Raw genomic sequence first — 20,442 nt, forward strand, 5'->3', positions numbered from 1 at the left:
TTTCTGTTCCTTCGACGTGACTAAAAGCCAGGTTTGAGACCAATCTTTGCCGTTCCTACTGTTACGGAAGTCTATTTTAGTCAAGGATTTGAAACATCTTCAATAGAGCTGGAATAAGGGAGCGGAAAAAGAAAAAAAAACATAGAAAGTAAATTCTTATTTAGATGTGAACAAAACTACCAGAATGATAGACAGATTGAACTAAAATTTGGATATATATTTATTTATTGACATACGATAGCGAAAATTATTATAATGGGAATGATATCGATAGGATATGAAAATTATCACAACAATGGATAGTTGTCATGGAAACCTGACAAAAATGCATTATTGACAACAAATAAATGAAACTAATTTATGAAAATATAAAGAGAAAAAATATCATAGACTAGTTTGGAAAAGTAATTGTAGTAACTCTAAATATAAAACTTAGCGATATTCTATAAAGCAGTAGTTTTTATTGTTATTATTGTCATATGACACAGTTTATATTTGTCATATGACAAATAAATTATATATACTTATAATTTGTATAATTAAATACTAGTATTTTTAAATTTAAATATACCGATAAAAATGATTCATGTTTTAATCGCGCATTTTTTAAACGTTTACTATTTTGATTATTAATATTATTATACGATTTACTGATGGCCACTCCCACTTCAGATCCTAAATAAGGACGCTTAATTTTACGAATAATTTTTCCCACACAGAAATATGAACTAATATAATAATAATATTATATATTAATTCATAGTTCTGTGTGGATTGTTATGTTGCTAGGTAACCATGTTCGCATGTGAATCAATCACGAGAAAGAACAAGCGATGACAACAATATAAAGTATTTAGTGAGAAATAAAGTAAATTAAAAGCAGTGTTGAACTATGGAATAGTTAAAATGATAATGTGATAGAAGACTTTTTAATCATTAATAATATTTTATATTAATTCAGTTGATTTAATTGGGAAATCATTGCGATTCCTATTTAATTTTCAAATAGTTATGTTATGTATAACAATTTAATTAAATTTTTTTTCGTTAATAACGAATTAAATTTTAATACTCCTAAAAGCACAAAATAATTTAATTTTGCAGTTCAATAATGAGCTCAACTTTTGTTGCACTCATTGAGGATGCTCCGATTATATGCTCATATGCTCCGATTATTACTCTTAATAGAGTAATAATCTAAACATATGCTGGAAAAAAATCATGAAATTTGTTATTCAGCTACATGAAAAAAAAAAAAAAACTGACGTGTTTTGTTTTCACCAGCAAATTTTGATTTATAACAGAATGTAACGCTTTTAGGAAATTGCCGAGATATTTCTTTTATGACCAAATATTTAGAAATGCAACTGTGAATGCCCATTGATTTAAAAGACTCATTTATTTTCATTACGAAACTTCCCATGAATTTAAAAAAGATGTACAATGTTTCAAAGAGAGTTAGTTGCAATCGAACTAAAAGTGGAGAACGAGATGCTTTCGGTAAGATAGCTTCTTTCAATCTCTCTCTCTCTCTCTCTCTCTCTCTCACACACACACACACACACACACACACACACACACACACACACACACACACACACACACACACACACACACACACACACACACACACACACACACACACACACACACACACACACACACACACAGTGAAGAAAAACCATCAGAGAATGCTAGTAAGAATTGCTAATCCCATCGAAGTCTTACACTGCGAACATTTCGATCCGTAGTAACCACGTGACTATGGATTATTGTAAATTTAGACCGGAAATTTTATTTGTTCATCTACTTAGGGTTCCCCTTTTCACAGGGGCTCGTAGCATAGCACCACACTTTTCTTTAAAAGCATCATTCAAAAGGATCCACTGTTGAAAGCAACACCACTCGGCCAAGAGCACTCTACACCCATTAGAATCGTACTTGCCTTGCAAATATGTCTTTAGACGTACAGCAGTAGCAGCAGCGCCATCTGTAAACAGTAGGTAATTCGTGAATTTTTAGAAAGACAAATATCAGAAGATGGTATAGCTTCCATTCAACTCTGAATTATTTTTAGAGAATCATTGAAATCTAATGGTAAGTCAGACTTTTTTTTTTACTTTTAGGAAGAGTTTTGAAACATAAGGAACGAAAAGGTTTCTGATCGAATTTTTTTAAAGGAAACTAATACTGACAGAGAAATCTTTTATTTTTAAAGCGTCACCTTTACTATGTTTCACTCTTTGACATCTTAGAATATTTTGCCTTGTTGGTTATAACTTATAAATATTACTTAGTTCCAATGTTTAATATGACATCGTTCGTTGCGTTTAAAGTACATCCCATTCTCTCTCTCTCTCTCTCTTAACGTTTGCAGTCTATTGAATCTCATGACAGATCGACGAAGAACGCTTTAAGATTTTGTAATATGTTTCCTTTCAGGGGTAAATACAAATCTCATATACTGTACTGTACTCAAGATGTCGGTGGACTCGGTAAAGCAAATGTTCGGGAAGCCGACGTAGTAGACACAGGACAGAATAATTTCAAATATTTTATCTTGAAATTCTGTGTGTGTGTGTGGAAAGTGATTCAATAGCAAATCCTTTTCAACTTTCAATACGATATCAACTGCATGGTCATTTTTGTTGGCAGTGGGCCTCTGAAATATCAGCCGATAAAGAAAAATGAAGACAAAGAAAGAATGCTAATAAAAGTACCAGTTGAAAATTAAAAAAAAAAAAAAATACTGCGCATATGCAGAATGGATAGAAAAAAGGAACCGAATAAACATGCAGATATTTGAATATAAGGAGGGAGACAGGAATAAGGAAAAGATAGATTCGAGAAGTTAAAGCGAGAGAGAGAGAGAGAGAAATAATGTAAGAAAACAAGATAACGAAAGAGAGAGAATGAAAGAGAGAAAGAAAGAAAGATAGATTTTTTTTATTTAACTTGATAAAATATTCATTGGAAGAGAGGCAACAAAAAGACTCGTTACATATTATAAGAATGCATATTACAGAAAAAAAAGGATTTTCTTTTTAGATATACAATAGAAAGGAGGCAATAGATGCATCAGTAGTAGAGAGGATTTCTATTTTTAGTAAGTCAACGTTACAGTGCAGTATCACTTTTAGTTATTTTTCAGTTAAGTGTATTGTCGTCGGTAATCCAGAAGAGGGTACCAGTTGGATTCCACTCCTCTATGAATTTCGCGACAGTTCTTGTTTCTTTGAAGTAATCAAGTTCCAGTGAAAGCCTGCTTTGTAGTTTCCGCCGTAGGCTACACATGAGGGTTTGTTACGATTCAGTGATGGATGGGTGCTGGTTATTTCTCGTGTGCTTAAGGTAGAAACTGTAAATTTCTACCTTGGCGCAGATGAAGAGGAAAATGCATATTCTGTGTTTGTTCTCTTCTGTATGGACTAAATTCCAGTAGTCTTCTTGGCTGTGTGCGTAGTTGCAGATATTGCAGATGCTAGAGGCTGTATTCAGGACATAGGTGATCATCGCTTTGATTGCAGGGCAGGTTAGGCATGTGTGTTCCAAGGTACTGAGACTTGACAGAAGAGACACACGTCCGATTCTGTAAGTTGAAATTTGTAGAGCTTAGTAAGAGTTGGGAAGATGTTACAGCCTCCACTGTATGTCAGAATCTGGTTTGGCACATTTTGATTTATATGGAAGATCCCACTGAAAAATGAGTGGCATGTGCAGCCTTGTAAATGAGAGGGTTAAGTATGAATATATAAAGGGCGAAGTTGGAGGCACTGACACGAGGAAGTGGTGTCAGTGCCTCCCACTTCGCCGTTTCTAGAAGGAATACGGATTCTCTGAGGTGTAGCGATATCTGGGAAGGCTTTTATAATAGCAGCTTGCATCTGTTGGTATTGCTCTTGAATTTTCGGGTTTTTCAATGATAGGGATGTGAGTATTTTCCACTTTAGGGTCTGGGTCAGGAGGTCCTATGATTCTTATTCTTGCCCAGTTGCATATAGGGAAAAGAAAGGGCTGGCCAGTTGTGAGACTTGCTATGTTACTGTTCGAAAACAGCGGTTCTGTAAGTACAGCTGACTCTGTTGATTCTGTCAGTGTGTGATGAAAATTCTGTATTTTTCCAACGCTGTAAAGCATCTCTTTAAAAAGAGGTAGTTTAGAAGGTGATGGCACAGAACTCGCCATTTAAAGGATTGTGGAAAGTGTAAGTCCTCGGGTGGATGATTTCATGATGTAATCGAAGGTGGTTACATAAGCATGATTGAACCGAAGTGTCTTTAGCAGAAAGATTATCCTGAAGGATATGTGATCTTGTTTTCAAGAGAACTCAGGCCTTGACCTCCCTTATTGAGTGGCTTGCAGAGTTCAGAGTATGTTGTCCAGTTAGTATTGTTCCAGAGGAAATGTTTGATTGCCTTTTGAATATGATGGAGAAAGTCTTCGGCGGGGGGAGTGTCAGTACTTTGTGGGTATGCCATAGCACACTCGCAGCCATTTGGTTGATTATTAAGACTCTTCGTCTCAGTGAAGACATTGATCGAATGCTGTTCCATTTTCCTATCACCTGTTCAAATCGGTTGAGCAGCTGTGTCCAGTTCAGTGCATTGTATATTTTTATGTTGCCAAGGTGTACATCTAAGTATATTTGTCCTTCATTTGAAGAGCTTCATTCAATCGGAGAATCAGTTCTGGCCTTCCATCTACCTGACCACAAGCCAATGGTTTTTGCAGAGTTTTAATTTGGCCCCTGAGAGGTTTGTGCGTATAATCTATGTGCTTCGTCGGTTAGTGTCATTTCTTCGTCATTACGGATTATTACTGTGACGTCATCGGCATATGCTGATAGGCTTATTTTTATATCTGGTACTGTTATGCTGGTTCGTTTTGGAAATCATGGTGTCGTGTACTCTTTTTAAGGATTCTATGGATAGATACCATAGGAGGGAGGGAGGAAGAAATAATGCATGAAAGCGAGATCATGAAAGAGAGAAAGAAAGAAAGATAGATAGAGAAATAATGTAAGAAAGTGAGATTATGAAAGCGAGAGAATGAAAGGGAGAGAAAGAAAGATAGATAGAGAGAGAGAGAAAGAAAAAGAGCGAGATTGAAACAGAGAAAGAACGAAAGAGGGGAAAAAAAGAGAGAGAAATACAGAAACGAAAACATTTTGACAAATATATAGAAAAAAGACAGTGAAAGAAAATACGGAAGAGAAAGAAACTGCAGGATATGAGGAAAGAATTTTTTTTAAAGCAAGTATCCTTATTTAGGAAAGTATATTCGAATATTTAAATGGACTGCATATTGAGTATCGGGACATAAAAGCAACATTCGTTGTATAGCTTGTTGAGAACGCTAGTACTCTGTTGAATACAAACGATGCTGAATAGAACTATTAATTGTATAAAACACATTGAATTATTCTAATGTTTCTCTTTGCTTCTATATATTTTTTACATTTCACACAAATCTATGTATTGTTGTCATAGAATTCCTATGAACGACTTCACCTTCTTGTAGATAGCAAGCAGAAGCATTTGGTTGTCAAAGTGCTTTACAAACTGACGTGACACCCCTTTTTAAAGGTTTCTTTCTAACTCGATTTAGAAATGCGTGGTGGAACCAGGAAATAGGCCTTCCTGGTGACGTATATGAGTAACTTTTTTTTTTTTTTTTTTTAAATATTTAGTCTCGCTGCACGAGGTTCTTATGAGCTACGAACATGTAAATATACGAAAAAAAAAGTTCAACTTTAATTTCCGGTGTACTCACTAGATTGGGTTACTTCTCATTTCTTTTTGCTATACTGAAGAAAAATTTTAAGAATGTTTAAAAGATGTGATGTTTTTTTTTTTTTTTTTTTTGATCAGAAAGAGAAATTTGTAAGTCGTTTGAATATTTCGTAGAGAAATTTAATAATCTCATATGCATATAAGTAATTTTATATTAATTACGGTTTTAAGGATAGTTGCCCATATATTAAATATGACATACGTATAATAATAAATAATATTATTATTATTATTGTGTATATTTAATTTATCTGAGAAATAAAATATTAATTTTTTTTTCATGATATGATATGACAAAAAACACTTGGTTGGGGTTAGTATTATTAAAACAATAAATAAATATTAAAAATAATTTTATTATAACTAAAATTCAATTGCAATTAAAATTATAATTTTAAAATAAGTTAAATTTTCAATTATTATTTAAAATTACAAATACAAAGCTTACATAAATATAACACAATGAAATGAAAATTATATATAATATATATAAATAGTAATGAAAGGAGCGCTTCTTTCCAGATTTTATTTCTCATCTTCTGATATATTACCGAATAAGTTGTGAAAGAAGCACAAACTATTTTACCCCAATGTACCTAGCGTGTCCTTATATATCGGAAAACTATAGTAATAACCTATATAATGGAACATAAGCTATATGAATATGAATAATCTGTATAATGATAATATACAAGTAAATCAATATGTTAAAGCTAGTTATCGAAGAACATGTATATTAATCAAATAGTAATTAGCATTAGAGAAGCCTGTCTATAAAGATATGAAATGCAGTCGACATGTGTCAAGAAAAATATCGAGAAGAGGACTGCGATGATGTTGCATATTACAGCAATGTGTTCTTTATTTAGGTTATGCATTACACAGATTATATTAGTTTGTATAAAGATAGGATTGATTACAGTCGCGTGAAATTAGTTTAAATAGGTTAATTTGAATGTATCTCGCTGAGGCTGACTTAGGCTAATTTTTTAGTACGAAACACCAGTTTCTATTCTCCTTCTTCTTCTTCTTCTTCTTCTCCTCCTCCTCCTCCTCCTCAATAAACAGGAGATAACATATTTCTGTAACTTACTTTGTTAATAAATTTTTATCACACGATGCAATAATATAAAACATAAATACGGAACAAACTAATTCCTAAAGCACGAGAAGTTGTTTTTATTAAGCTGTGGAAAGAATAAGTATCTTACAATGAATGAATATAATAAAATGCAAGAGTTTGACGTCACAGAGTGTCACTTTTAAAATGAGCTGTTACATTGTAAAGTTACCAAATGCAATTTTGTTTCGAGATCTTTCGTAAATAACAATTTTAAAGATAAAAGTGATAATTACTTATAAGGATAATTAGTGATAAAACTCACTGAATAGAGCATTTGAAACTATTGTGATATCGTTCCTACATACGAAACCATGTAGACAGACCCGAAAGCATATTAATGATGTCTGAATTAGCAGGGATTAAGATATAAGGATTCCGTTTGATGTTATCAGAGACCATTTGGTGAGAGTACTGTTTCCAGGAAACAGAGGAAGATGGAATAGAAGAGGTAGCGGATAATTAAGTTTAGTAGAGTTTACAGTTACACTGCGAATGGATGTCAGATAGCCACTCTTTGATAGTATTGTAGCGGAAAGAGGAGGAGGAGGGAGACGAATGATGGATGTCAGTTCAAGAACATTGCTGATGGAATTACTTGTAGAAAAGACATAAGAAAAAAAATTCTGTATGTGAGTCTATGAGAGAGAGAGAGAGAGAGAGATCATCGGTTAGCGGAAACACTTTCTTTTGAATAGCATGAAGAATTTTTAAGGAGAGATTTGTTGCACCCTCCTAATTAAATAGTTATTTTTAAAGGTTGAGGGAAAATACTTATTTTTATAAAGCCCCTGGCTGGATTTTCTAAAGAAATGCCTTTAGCTTAAAATGAACCACCGTGACTATTTGGACACATTGAATGTTATCCCGTGATCTGATCCTCTTTGAGGAATGGTGTTATCCATGCCGAGTCAAATAATCATTCCATCTGCAACTACCTCTTTATCACTGCGAAATGGTAATATAGCTTCTACCTCAGACATACTAGATCAGACAGCACAACAGCTTCACGCAGAAAGGCGACTGACCTCCCCTTGCGGCCTTCAAACAAAAGATGAAAAGTCGGATCCCACATGTCACCACAAGCAGAGCAACACTCTGGACCTTTTCCACCAAGACAAGGAGTCCATGGAATCAACTCCTGGCTGAGCAGGGAGATTTTTCATCCAGAAGAAGAAGACTACCACAGGTGAGAACTGCCTTTTCCCGAAACAAACGGATTAATAGTGTGTTGACTGGCATTACAAGTAGATATGCCGGACTGTTCCTGATCGATAGCAGAACAGCAGGCAGTTATCTGCGACATCTGGGTTAATTTAGCTGGAGTGGGTAGTGCATTGTGCCACATTCTCCACTGAATATTTGCTTCAGATTCGGTGGCACTTGTGCAATATGGTAGGTCCAAGTGAAATAGTGTTTGGTGGGATGATGCAGGATTTTCCAATGAAGCGCTTTGCTTTGGTTGTTGTGTTAGCGTGGTGTAGATTTTGTTTATGTTGCATTGTGTAAGTTTCTCCCATGCATCGTTGGTTTTTATCGGAAAGACAGGCACCGGATTTTCTGAATCAGAAGGGCTGAGCCCCTCTTCCGTTATGCTATCAGGCATAGCAGCTTGAAAAGCGGATTTTACAGTGTGTATCTTCTCAGCCTGATTCCCGTATTCCAGGTTTGCGAGCGATTTTGGAAAGTGCCAGGTGAGGCTCAGAGCAAGCATGTCATCCAAGATCCTCACGCCTCGCCAGCTCCATGGAGGAAAGAAAACCTCTTTCTGAGTGATAGGGTTTCTTACCATCGTGTTGTGGAAGATGGGCTCCATGAGGATTTCAGGAAGGGATGCTGTCTTCACGGTGTGCTGGAGGTTTAGCTTCTTCCATCTTCGAAGAGGGCCTCCGTAGCTCAGCCAGTATAGAAGAAGCCCTTTGGTCGGAAAGACCTGGGTTCGATTCCGTCAGTGATGTGAGGAACCTTTATCTGGACTCTTTCGACTAAAGGTGAGTTGGCAGGTGTCATACGGAGATAGAGGGATTTCTCGCCCGGAAACTCGGGCTTTTCGTTCCACAAAACAGGCTAACTGGCCCCGTAAATACACACGGATTAGTCATGAATATGTCCCAGCCATATGCCCGTCCTGAGCCCGGATTACTTTGTGGGCAATGCCTACAAAGTCACCTACGGTCGGAAACGTCTGAAAGGGAAAATCAGAAATCTTCGAAGGGTATCTTTGTAGGAATTTATTATAGAGGGAGGGAGGGAGATAGATAGAAAGAGAGAGAGAGAGAGAATAAAAATCCATTATAACGCGGAATTAACTACCAGAGAGGAAACTGTCGCACCAATTTCACGAATTGAAAAGTGACCACAGGAGGACATAGTTTCGTACAGATTTGTGCCAAACTCCCCTCCAATCAATTGGAGATATCCAAATTTGCATAAAAAGCACAACAAATGTCAGTCAAGAGGTATTGATGTTGACAGCTTCAGATAATTTTGTCAACTTCTAGTGCTAATAAATCCCCACACAGAAGTGTGCGACATGGACATGGTGGGATTAATTTACAAGAACTAATACTTAGAAATGCAGTACATTCATAAATATTTTTATTATGTATTTACTCCAAAATATTGTGACTTGATAATTTTTCTAACGAGATAAAAAAGAAATCTTTTAATATATCGAACCCCCCCCTCTTAATATACAGTATATCAAAATAATGATCACCTATTGATCCATCGTTCCAATGGATGAATCTGTGCATGATGTATCCGCATTCTGGTTAAATTATAAACACTAATAAATAACCTGCTCTGTTATTATGACAGTTTGAAGTTAAATCATTTCTCTATATAGATTTGATTGATATCGTATTTAAACTTTTCTTGAACTTTGACATAACGGCTGCCCGTATAGATAGAGGGCTTCTAAAATTGCTGGCTGCTTCTCTGTGGCGCGCTACCTCATGCTACATAAATCTTACTTACATTAAAGTGTTATAGGTTCCTGTATCGTAAGCGTTTGTCCGCTGTAGAGAATCATTTATAGGTGATCGCAAGCTATCAAACCATTACTTTACTTCTCTACAAGGCCTACTTGCGTTTTTCATATTTTTACACACTTCCTGTGTGAGTATATCATTGTTTAATAATGCATGCAATTTTTCAATATAAATCCACAGAAATACTGCTAAACAAAAATGCTTATTGTTGCATTCAAGGCACGCGTCACGTTAAACGGTTCACGTATTTAATACTTCATAAACAATCGCATTAAGTTTGGCGGAAATTTGCCTACAAAAAGTTAAATTTTCAATACGATATGGAAATAGAGGGGGGGGTTCGTGTAGAAGTTATTTGCTTACGGCAACGATTCCCATGCGTTGTATATTACTGGCACTATCTATGCGATAGAAGTGTTCCAGGGCAATGGAATGGTGCTGCCCTCTATCCACACAACATATAAACACCCGGCGCAGGAGAAACACCTCAGTCATAACGCTTACATCAGTGTTATTGTAAGATCGCTGTTGAAGTTATTTCACAAATAATTGAAAGTGGGAAAGAGCCGCGAAACTGGAGTACAAAAATACATGTGTATCTGATTGGACATTATCAGGTAAGATTAATATGCGCTACTGGCAACAATAGGTTTTAATTATAGAATTCTTTATGTAATAACATAAATTTTAATATCAGGTGTATTGAGATATACAATAGTTAGAAACAAAAGGATGCTATAAGAGAAGCATCCTTTTTTATGTTTGTTATATTTTCCAAGTTGAAAACATAGAGTTAGTCTATTTCGTCAACCTTTTCTAAACTATTCTCTTTTAATATTTTTCGTAGCGTGTATTTTTTTGGAAATCACCATAGCATGCCCTATTAATCTTTACTGAAATTTAAATCTTTCTCATTTTTTTATTCATTTTACTTTCTCTCTCTCTCTCTCTCTCTCTCTCACACACACACACATTTTGCTGTCTGTTTCGTTTATGGGTCTTTTTTTGCCATAATTCTTTGTCGAAGCCCCCCCCCCTTTTTTACTCACACCCTCATCTTTGTATATTTTTCTTGACTTCTTGTTCACCTTTTCTCTCGTATTCTGTCTTGTTTATCGATACATGCATTAACGATTTCTAACAGACTGATAACTATTACTAATTATTTCATCAGTGTCTAATCATCTTTGTACTTGATTCTGTGAATAAATCATCGTTTATCCCCCATAACCCTTTTACTGTTTCACCCTTAGGTTATCATATTTAGTTTGTACTTTCATAGTGAAGAAAACATCGCAAACATAAAACATCTTGGAATAGCATCATAAGGAAAATTTTCTATTGAAATGTCTGGTTTTGTTCAACATCAAACGGTGTTGGTTTTTCTTAAATAGAAACTTCAGTTATCTCGATGTGTAGGCACTTATGTGTGAAGATCAACACAGCTTAAAATTCTGAAGTGGAACAAAATTTGCTCTTTTGCAAATTCTGAATTTGCAGTGGAGTAAAATAAAGGTGAGCTGTTGCACAAAATGTGTTTTCTTTGCTAATAAAACTACAGTAGAGAAGCTCTAACAACTCACGAATCAATTCCCTTTCATGTGTCATTGTTAATATAAACTAACAATACATTGTTGCAATAATGATAAAAGACTAATTCTGTTTTAGTATTTTCTTTTTTAACTTTAATCCTATGAGCAGCAAAGATTAAAGGAAAACTATTATGAATTCTCTATTAATCTTTAGAGGCTGTTGAACATTTGTTGGTATACTGTCGTGAATAAAGTAAGGATTATATGCTGCAACGAGATAGCTATAAATTAAAAGGCAACAATGAGGTTCTACTGGGACTGGGCGTGAAGAGCATGCAGATTTCACCTGAAATGAGATGTGCGTGCGTTGCCTTGGAAACCTAAGAAGATGATATTATCTGTAATGTTACGTGAATTTCTTGGTGGAAAGATAATATCGCTACTGCCAATAATAACCGCATGATATACTTTTATTTTTTTTAAAAAAAGCTTTTATAAAGTTATTATGGATTTTTTTTGTTTGTTTTCAATTAATTTTAGTGAGGTAAAATGAATTGAAATCAATAGGAAAAAAAGTCAGCAAAATTTAATTCTTGGAATATCGTCCTCTAACTTGTGCTAAGAGGTGTAGTTACATTTCGTAAGCACACGTCTTACATTTCGGAATATACACGAATGCCGACTCTTAACGGTATTTTAAATATGACAAACAGTTGCAACATGACCTCCGCAGTGACCTATAAATGCATTAGTGAACGGTAATTCTTTAAGCAGACATTAATCAGATTAATTAAAGTATTTAAATTTCCGTAATGTTTAATGCCCACAATAGGAGAATAGAAGAGGAATTCTCTTTTGATCTTACCAACTAATCGGATGTAATATTGTTTCGTTAACATTCTTAGCATAAAAGGAAGAATTCCGTGTGTGCATTTCGTTTTCTTTTATCGCAATATTTACCGAATTCCGATGACTGTGAATTCCTGTTTCGCTGGAATTCTGTTGGCAGCAGAAAGCGCTGTGCGGTTTACTGACAATATAGGTGGCTATAAAAATGAGCATTAAATCAATAATTTCTGACAGAATAGGACCGTTTTCTGTTTGCTTTCATGATTTATTTCGGGATTAGTTATTATGGCAAAAGGCCTATTTTGAGTGCTTGCTTTAATACACTTAAGTGCATTAAAATTGGATTTTTGATTCCTAAATGATTTTTACTCGGCATCGTTTGCGATACGTTTAATACATGAAAGGGAGAAGTTAATCTTTAAAAAGATTACAGTTTCATGCATTTCAGTGTAGGTTCCAATAAATAGAATTAAGTTATAATATTAATTAATTTTTAAAATCATCCCAAGGCTTTTACGTTTCGGCTCTTTGGTACACAGACAACTTTTATTCCCTTCTCTTTCAAATATCTGCTATTATTGTAATGAACATATCAAGTTGTCTTTTATGGTTGTTGTCATGGCAACGAAATTTAATGGCATTGTTTTTATTATTGTAATAGATTTTAGTTACGAAACATTTCCTGATTCTTAGCAACAATATTGAAGAGTATTTTTTTATTATTATTGTTGATTTCTATCATTGTTGCTCAGAGTCATTGTTGCAATTCTTAACAATTGCATTTAACCAGAGCAATGTTATTGTTAACTTTAAAAACGTACTCCACGTAATTTGTTAAATGGAATATTTAAAAACAACGATATGGTTTAGAAATTGCTTACCTTACCCAAGCCATTTTAGTAATGATACGCTAGGAATTCGACTTTATTTTTACGGAAACAACAATAAAGTAACGTTTTGGATTAGATCAAGATTATAATCACATTGTTAGCGGTAAAAATGAGTGTAGTATCTGTTCCATACCGAATTATTGTCTTTTGTTTTTCTCAGGAAAATCAACAAATTGTTCATATCTGAAAACACGAATTTAGTAGAACAAGCGTTTGCAGGTGGATGAGCCAAGATTTAGGTAATTGGGGACTAATCACGGGAACTTCTTACAAGCTACTCCGACGTTTGAAGATAAGCGGATAGTAATCTCATACATGAGTGATGAAATTCATCTACCAAGTAAGGACATTCGCACATATCCATGCCCCAGGGGGGACTCGAATCGAGAGCATGATGATTGGAAAGAACAGACGTTATCCACTCGGCAATGAGGCAGGCAACTGTTCGTTTGTTAGCACCATTAGCGTTGTAATGTAAGCGATTTGCCAATCTCAGTTCTAGTTGATTTAGCATCGATTGCCAGGGCGTCACTGGGATTCTTCTTGATATTGAACAAGCATCAGTGGTTTATCGTATTTTTTTTTAGATATGTTTTGTCATAAATTTTCTTTGAAAGAATTTGGCTGATTCGCAGAGATTGATATTATTTAGGATCTTTTATTAAGGTTCTTCTTTGAAAACTCCAATGTCTAGTTTAAATAAAGCCATTTTAAGATTAAGAATATGTTCAAATAGTTGAAACAGCCAAAAAAAAAAAAAAAAAAAAAAAAAAAATATATATATATATATATATATATATATACCAAACTTTATTATTGAGAGGATTTGCGATAAACTCTTATGTCAGCATCTTATAATAAACTAAAGGATTACGTTACTAAAGTATGATTACCTGAAGTTCCCAAAATTTGCAAGAGATTATGAGTATATTGATTATGGCTGGATAGCTAGATTAGCTGGTCCTGGAGTATTTTTTTATGAGTTTTCTGCTGTCAGTTAATTTTTTACTCCTTCATGCGAAGGTGATTTTTTTTTCTGATCAAGATTAGTTTGATTTACTTTCATACTTTTTTTTAAGAATAAGCATGTCTCATCAATTGTGAGATTGTTACAAAAATATAGAAAATCGTTTTACTTCCAATTGAATGAAAAAGTAAATATTTTATGCAGTAATGACAAGCGATAAAGAAAATGATCGTTTGATTTTTCAGGTATACCCTGAAAAAAAAGTGTTTAAATCAATTTTAAACTTGCATAAACAACGTTTCCATCATATACAAAATCGATTTCCAAATTTGATTTTCAAAAGTTGAGTACAAAATCGATTTCCATACAAGGAATAGAACATAAAAATACTCCTAAAAAAAGAAATGATTGTTAAGTTTGTCAAAATCATTTCAAGGAATATATTTCAACATTCTGCGGAATCCCAAGAATGCTGATAAAAGAAGGATTGAAGAAATGAATACAGTCTAATAGAGATCTATAAATAGAAATTACAAATGCTCACAAGACTGATATTTCTCCAAAATGACGTAAGAATGATGAATCACAGAAACAACCATTAAATTCAAAACCGGAGGTGCTATTTTTAAAATTTCCCTAGCACACATTTCGACTTCCGGACACGAATATTAGGCTTACATGGTATGAATACATCATCATTAACATTTCAAATGATTTCAATACAAATATTTTAATAGCACTATTTCCTCTACTAATAAAAATTCTATCGCAATAATAAATAATGTAATTAAATTATATTATAATTATGACAATTTGAGTTGTTCTAATTATTTCAATAATGGTATTTAACAATGAGACGCATCCTGCTTCAACGATAAATGTACCACTTCAGGTATTTATCGTATGCTCACTGAGCTTCAACAATTAATAATTGTTGATAGTTTGTAGCATTAACTGTATGTTAAGCTACAGTTGCGTATCATACCCTGACTTTTATAAGATTAGCTTCTAAGGAACAGTCTACTATTTAGTAGGCTTATTTACTAAGCCACGGCAAACTAAAAATACCTCTGGATGGGACAGAATGTGTGCAGCTTATCCAGACAACTACCGTAGTAAGGAATGCGAATGACTACTATCTTCTTGCTAGAAAGATAAATCGATGAACACGCCAATAATAATGTGTTTCAGCGGCTCCACCTTTCTGACGTGCTTCATAACACACTAGGTGGCTAATCGCAAAAAAAAAAAAAAAAGTCTTAAAAATAGTTGAATAAAAATGTTACAAATGCGTCATCTTCAGAAGGCAACAACATCTTATATCGATTTATTTTCGGTATAATCGTAAATATTAGTGTTGATATTTACTCTATTCAAACACACTTATTTCTTTTTCTTTTTTTGAATTTTTTTTTCTAATTAAGAATCTACATACTAGTCTCGATATTAATATCCGTAACATTTTCTTAAATCAATTTCTTTTCCCTCCCTTATTCTATAATAAGGTTAGTCCCTGTTTTACATTCCTCTCAGATGTAAGCAGTTAATCTGTAGCACGCAACTAGTATTGATTGCTTCCTTGTTTAATTTAAGGTTACGTTTTACGTTCTGAATATTCTTGGCAAGATTCCATGTTATCTCGCTATCCCAGGCTGATGGAACGATTGTTTTATGACAATGCATCGAAATATGGCCGATTCTTATTTTAAAAAAAAAGAGAAAAATAAACGTTTATTCTGTGTAATATTTCCTCGTGAAATAGCCTTTGTTACTTCGGTAATAATGGTTGGTTATTTGTCTCTTTTGTATTATGGTTTTCCAAAAGAATTCCAAACATTCCATTGTTACGTATTGGCGTATTTTAAACAATGTATGTAAGAATGATAATTTTTCTGGTGTTAGTACCTACAGTTTCCAATTAGATATTTTGTTAATGTTGTGAAAGTCTAAATGAAAAATCCGGATATCGCTAATGAAGAATAATAAATTTACTCAAAAATTATTTTGGTGTTTACAATGCATATTTGTAACCTGTAATGCTTTCACGGTTTCATAACCTTGAAGAATAACTTGACACGCACGAAAGAGAAGGTATGTGATAGAAACAGAAGGGATTTCGAGAGATATTTACTTGAATGATGTCTAAGGTAATTGAATATGAAGAAAGTAAAGTTTTCAACAAAAAAAAAAAAAATGGTCAACTAAACTTCAAAAACAATCCAACTTCTTAATAATCATGCCGACGTCATCAGTGTTTCATCGATGGAATTATTCGGGTTAAACTCGTGATTAATTCAAAGATATTTGCATACCGTAACAACCAAAGAATTTTACATTTAAAAGTAGTAGAGTTATTGTAACTAAGAAAGCGAACGAAAGAATTACAAAGAAAAAGAATAAAAAAGAACAAAGTGAAAGCAAATTGTGAGAAGAATATAGCTCTTATCTGTCTTTTGCTTATTTGGCTAAAAGATCTGAACAACTTCACTTCTCTAAATGTATGTTTTACTAAGATAAATCAGCTAATCATAATTCTATAGTCTTCTATTTACCAGTGTTCATTAGTCATTTCGAAGTTTTTGCACAATTCGTAAGCATCCCCTTAGTCAGTTTTGTCCATTGAACTACACGCAGTCATCATGGAAGTCTTTTGGTCATTCTTTATTCATTAGGTTTTGGAATTCTTAATTTTATTCCTTTTCAATCGGATTATTTACAGAGGAACGAGGGAACTAAATACAGTATGTCCACGTTATGTTATCTCCACAATATATCTCCTGTCTAGCTCGATGAACTTTTAATATAATGAAGGATTTGGGATGACAACGAGAAACTATGCTGTTCAATATTTGTTTAGTGATTTTTTTGCTAACAATGATTTGGCACTAGCTAAATGGAATTTAAACAGTTTAGCATATTAGGATCTATATTAAAAATAAATCTACTTATTTCACTTTTAGTTTTAGTTGGATCATTTATAGTAGCAAAATTAGGTAAAGTAAACTCATTCAAACAATGCTAGGCCATAATCGGCTCTGGTTCAATTAATGCAATAGCGTGTGACGTCACAATATAAGAATAAATTTATAAAACTCGCTTTTTTTTTTTTTCATGGCTGTTAACAACAATTTCTTTTCTTGTTTGTATTTTACTGAAAGCAACAGGAATCAAAAAAGTCAGAAAGGTAATTAAACGAGGAAAGAAAGGAAAAAATAATAATATATTTTCCATTCGCAAAAAAAAAGTCGCAAAACGAATGATAATATTAAAAAAAATGACAAAGATGTAATGAAGGTGAAAAGAAGAAAGAAAGAGAGAAAAACTGAAAATATAGGAAAATCAGTGTAAGAGAAAAATAAAAAAAGTGATAGTAAAAAAAAGGAAGAATGAGAGAAAAAAAGGTAAATGAATTCGTGAGCTAAAACGTTATGTCCAACCAAACTGTGGACGGTTGGCAGAAAAAAAAAGGCCGGTGGCGACAGAATCCTGTCATGAGAATTGTTCTCGTGGACTTCACTGGGACATCCTGTCATCGCCACTGAACACATCATGACCGCTGGGCTTTGTTTCGGACGAGACATTATCTTAAACGGTGATAATATGTTGCCATGAATCTGCACACTTCCAGAAAGATAAAGCTGTGATAAGGCTCGCATTATGCAATCATGGCTCAAAGAGTATATCCACACATTCCACGTGCTCTCTTGGACGTCTAATTCTCCTTATTCGAATCCTATCAAACATTTGTGGGATCACATGGTACGCAGAATTCGCCGAGCAACGCCACTAACTCGCTCTGTCGCTGATTTCTATGATGTAATTCTGTCTGTTTGGTGGCAGGAACACCTTAGGACATCGGCGTCGGAGGTTTAGTGGAGTCAGTGCCAAAATGGATGTGTGTGTGTGTGTGAGAGAGAGAGATGAAACTCGAAGTGACTACAGCAATAAACACAGATTAATTACTTTGATTCGAACAAAGGAAATTAAGACTATCTGATATCATTTTATTATGTCCATAAACTGCTGGTGATTTCAGTATCGCTCTGTGGATTAAATACTAGATTTTTTCGTAGAAAAATAATCCAATCTCCTTCTAAGACCAGTTACCTACTTTGATAATAATAAAAAAAAAAAAAAACGTACTTATCTGCATCTATCTGATTGTGTGTATGTGTGTGTGCGTGCGTACGTATGTGATAGAGAGGCAGAGAAAGAACGACTGTTTATCCAGAGCAGTCTATAAATATCTATATTTGAAGTGAATTTCAATTGAAAAGTACGTTTTTTTTGTTTTTTTTCATAATATATTATGAGTATTACATTATTTGATTTCGAATACTTCCAATATATTCTTTTTTATTTGATTCTGAATTCCTTCCAATTCCCTATAATAACAGCCCTCGTGAATTCTGTATTCGTGCTCTCTTTGGTTACTTGGATATCTATCGCATAAAGAAATAAGTGCTACTAGAGAAGAGCACAACCAATAGCTAATGCACTACAATAAAATAGTAATCCGTAGGATTGCTCAGCACTAAAAATCATCGACTGTGCCCTGCATAGCAAGATATTACATTTAGCGAAGTATCGAAATGCGTGTCAAGATATCAATACATTCTGGTTGATTCTCTGGAGTAGACTATCTGAGAGATAGATGAAGAGAAAGAGAGAGAGAGAGAGAGACAGAGGGATGGAGTTTTGTAAATTCCTTCATTCTTTCGCTGCATAGAGTCAATCCACATTTGATCAGATACTGAAACAAAATAACCTGTTCAGGAAAGTGGATTGTTTTTAAGCAAACGGGAAAGCCTTAGAATATATATAACAATATGAAAACGAACATCGACAGCACTAAAATAATATTAACCTATAAAATACAACAACTTTTATCTTACTTTAAAATCATACGTTAGAATCTATTAGCACAATATGATTGTCTATGTGCACCAAAAAATTAATTTAATTTCTATTATAATATTATAAAATATAAATTAAATTAAATACATTATTTCTTTATTTTTTTTTAGAATTCTAAAAAAATTAAAATTATATTTAATTTTTAATAGCACACCATTTAGATTTTATTATATCTTTTTATTTATATTGTTTTGTAGGAAGTAATTTTGGTTGGGTGGTGATTAATAATACCCATGGAGGGTAATGGATGGCAATGCTGTAGTCAATGAAGTTCTAACTGAGGCTGGGCTATTGCTGTTACCCTCCTGCCATGATCAGAGCTTTAATAGCTCAATAACTCCTTATCCTTACACTGTCCTCCACAGATAACGGGGAAGATAAAAAGCATTCTTGCTTCGCCCCTTTAAGCCAGTCCTTATAAGGACTAATTTTGGTTGCTTCCGTTGTAATCATATTTCTGGAAAAAGAGGATTAATTAATGTTTAATATTTGCATTAAAATCGAAGAATGAAAAAAAAAAAAAAAACTGAGAGCGGGGGGCGGGCAGTAAAGCCATTGCCAGAAAATGAAGCTTAATAGCTAAACACCATTTCTGTCCTACCATTATTAACTAATTGATAATTGCCTCACGTATTGTTCAAGAGGAAGCAGGCTTGTTCGTGCAACTAGGTGATATTCCTTCACTAACAGTTCCTGAAATACGACTGCAGATTTTTTGCCACTTGTGTAAACATGTCACTTCTAATGTTTCGTTGTCTCCACTCGGCAACAAACTTGGTGTCATCCTTTCTGCCGCGTTATTTTCCCTGCATCACACGCAACGTTGCACTTTCTGTAATCCACGTGGTAGAAAAATATTTCTTCGCTTGCATTTTCGCCCTCTTCTGCTAGAATTGGTAACTTTTAAATTAGAATTACAAACTCGCTCTGGAGCCTAGCACGTGTCGTTCGTCTGTACTCAAAAATGACACTTGCGTGATTTCAACCCTTTAATCTTCCCTCTCGTACTTGGTGTTCACTTTTTTTTTTTTTTCCATTGGCGTTATTTGGATGAGGAAGAGATTTGAATATTGCGTGTCACCTAGGCCTACTTTTATTCTCATTTACCAAAAGAGCTGTTTATGCTTGTGTATAATGTGATTTCCTGTTTGTTTAGGTGAATAACCCCATAATCATTTTAAACATTCATTTAATCATAGAGGTGCTAGTAAGAGTTATCATATTTATGTAATCTATTTTTTTCATAAATGGCATCATAGTATGCATTCTAATGAAATAAGCAGGGTTTGTTGTAAAGCGGGAATACTGAAAAAAGTATGACATTTTTAATTTGGAATAAATAAAGAGAAGTTTAGCAGAAATTATGAGATGAAAAATAGGAA

This window comes from Typopeltis vanoorti, chromosome 6, assembly GCF_054136105.1.
Source record: "Typopeltis vanoorti isolate ZY-2024b chromosome 6, IOZ_Tvanoo_1.0, whole genome shotgun sequence".
In the NCBI taxonomy this organism is placed as follows: domain Eukaryota; kingdom Metazoa; phylum Arthropoda; class Arachnida; order Uropygi; family Thelyphonidae; genus Typopeltis; species Typopeltis vanoorti.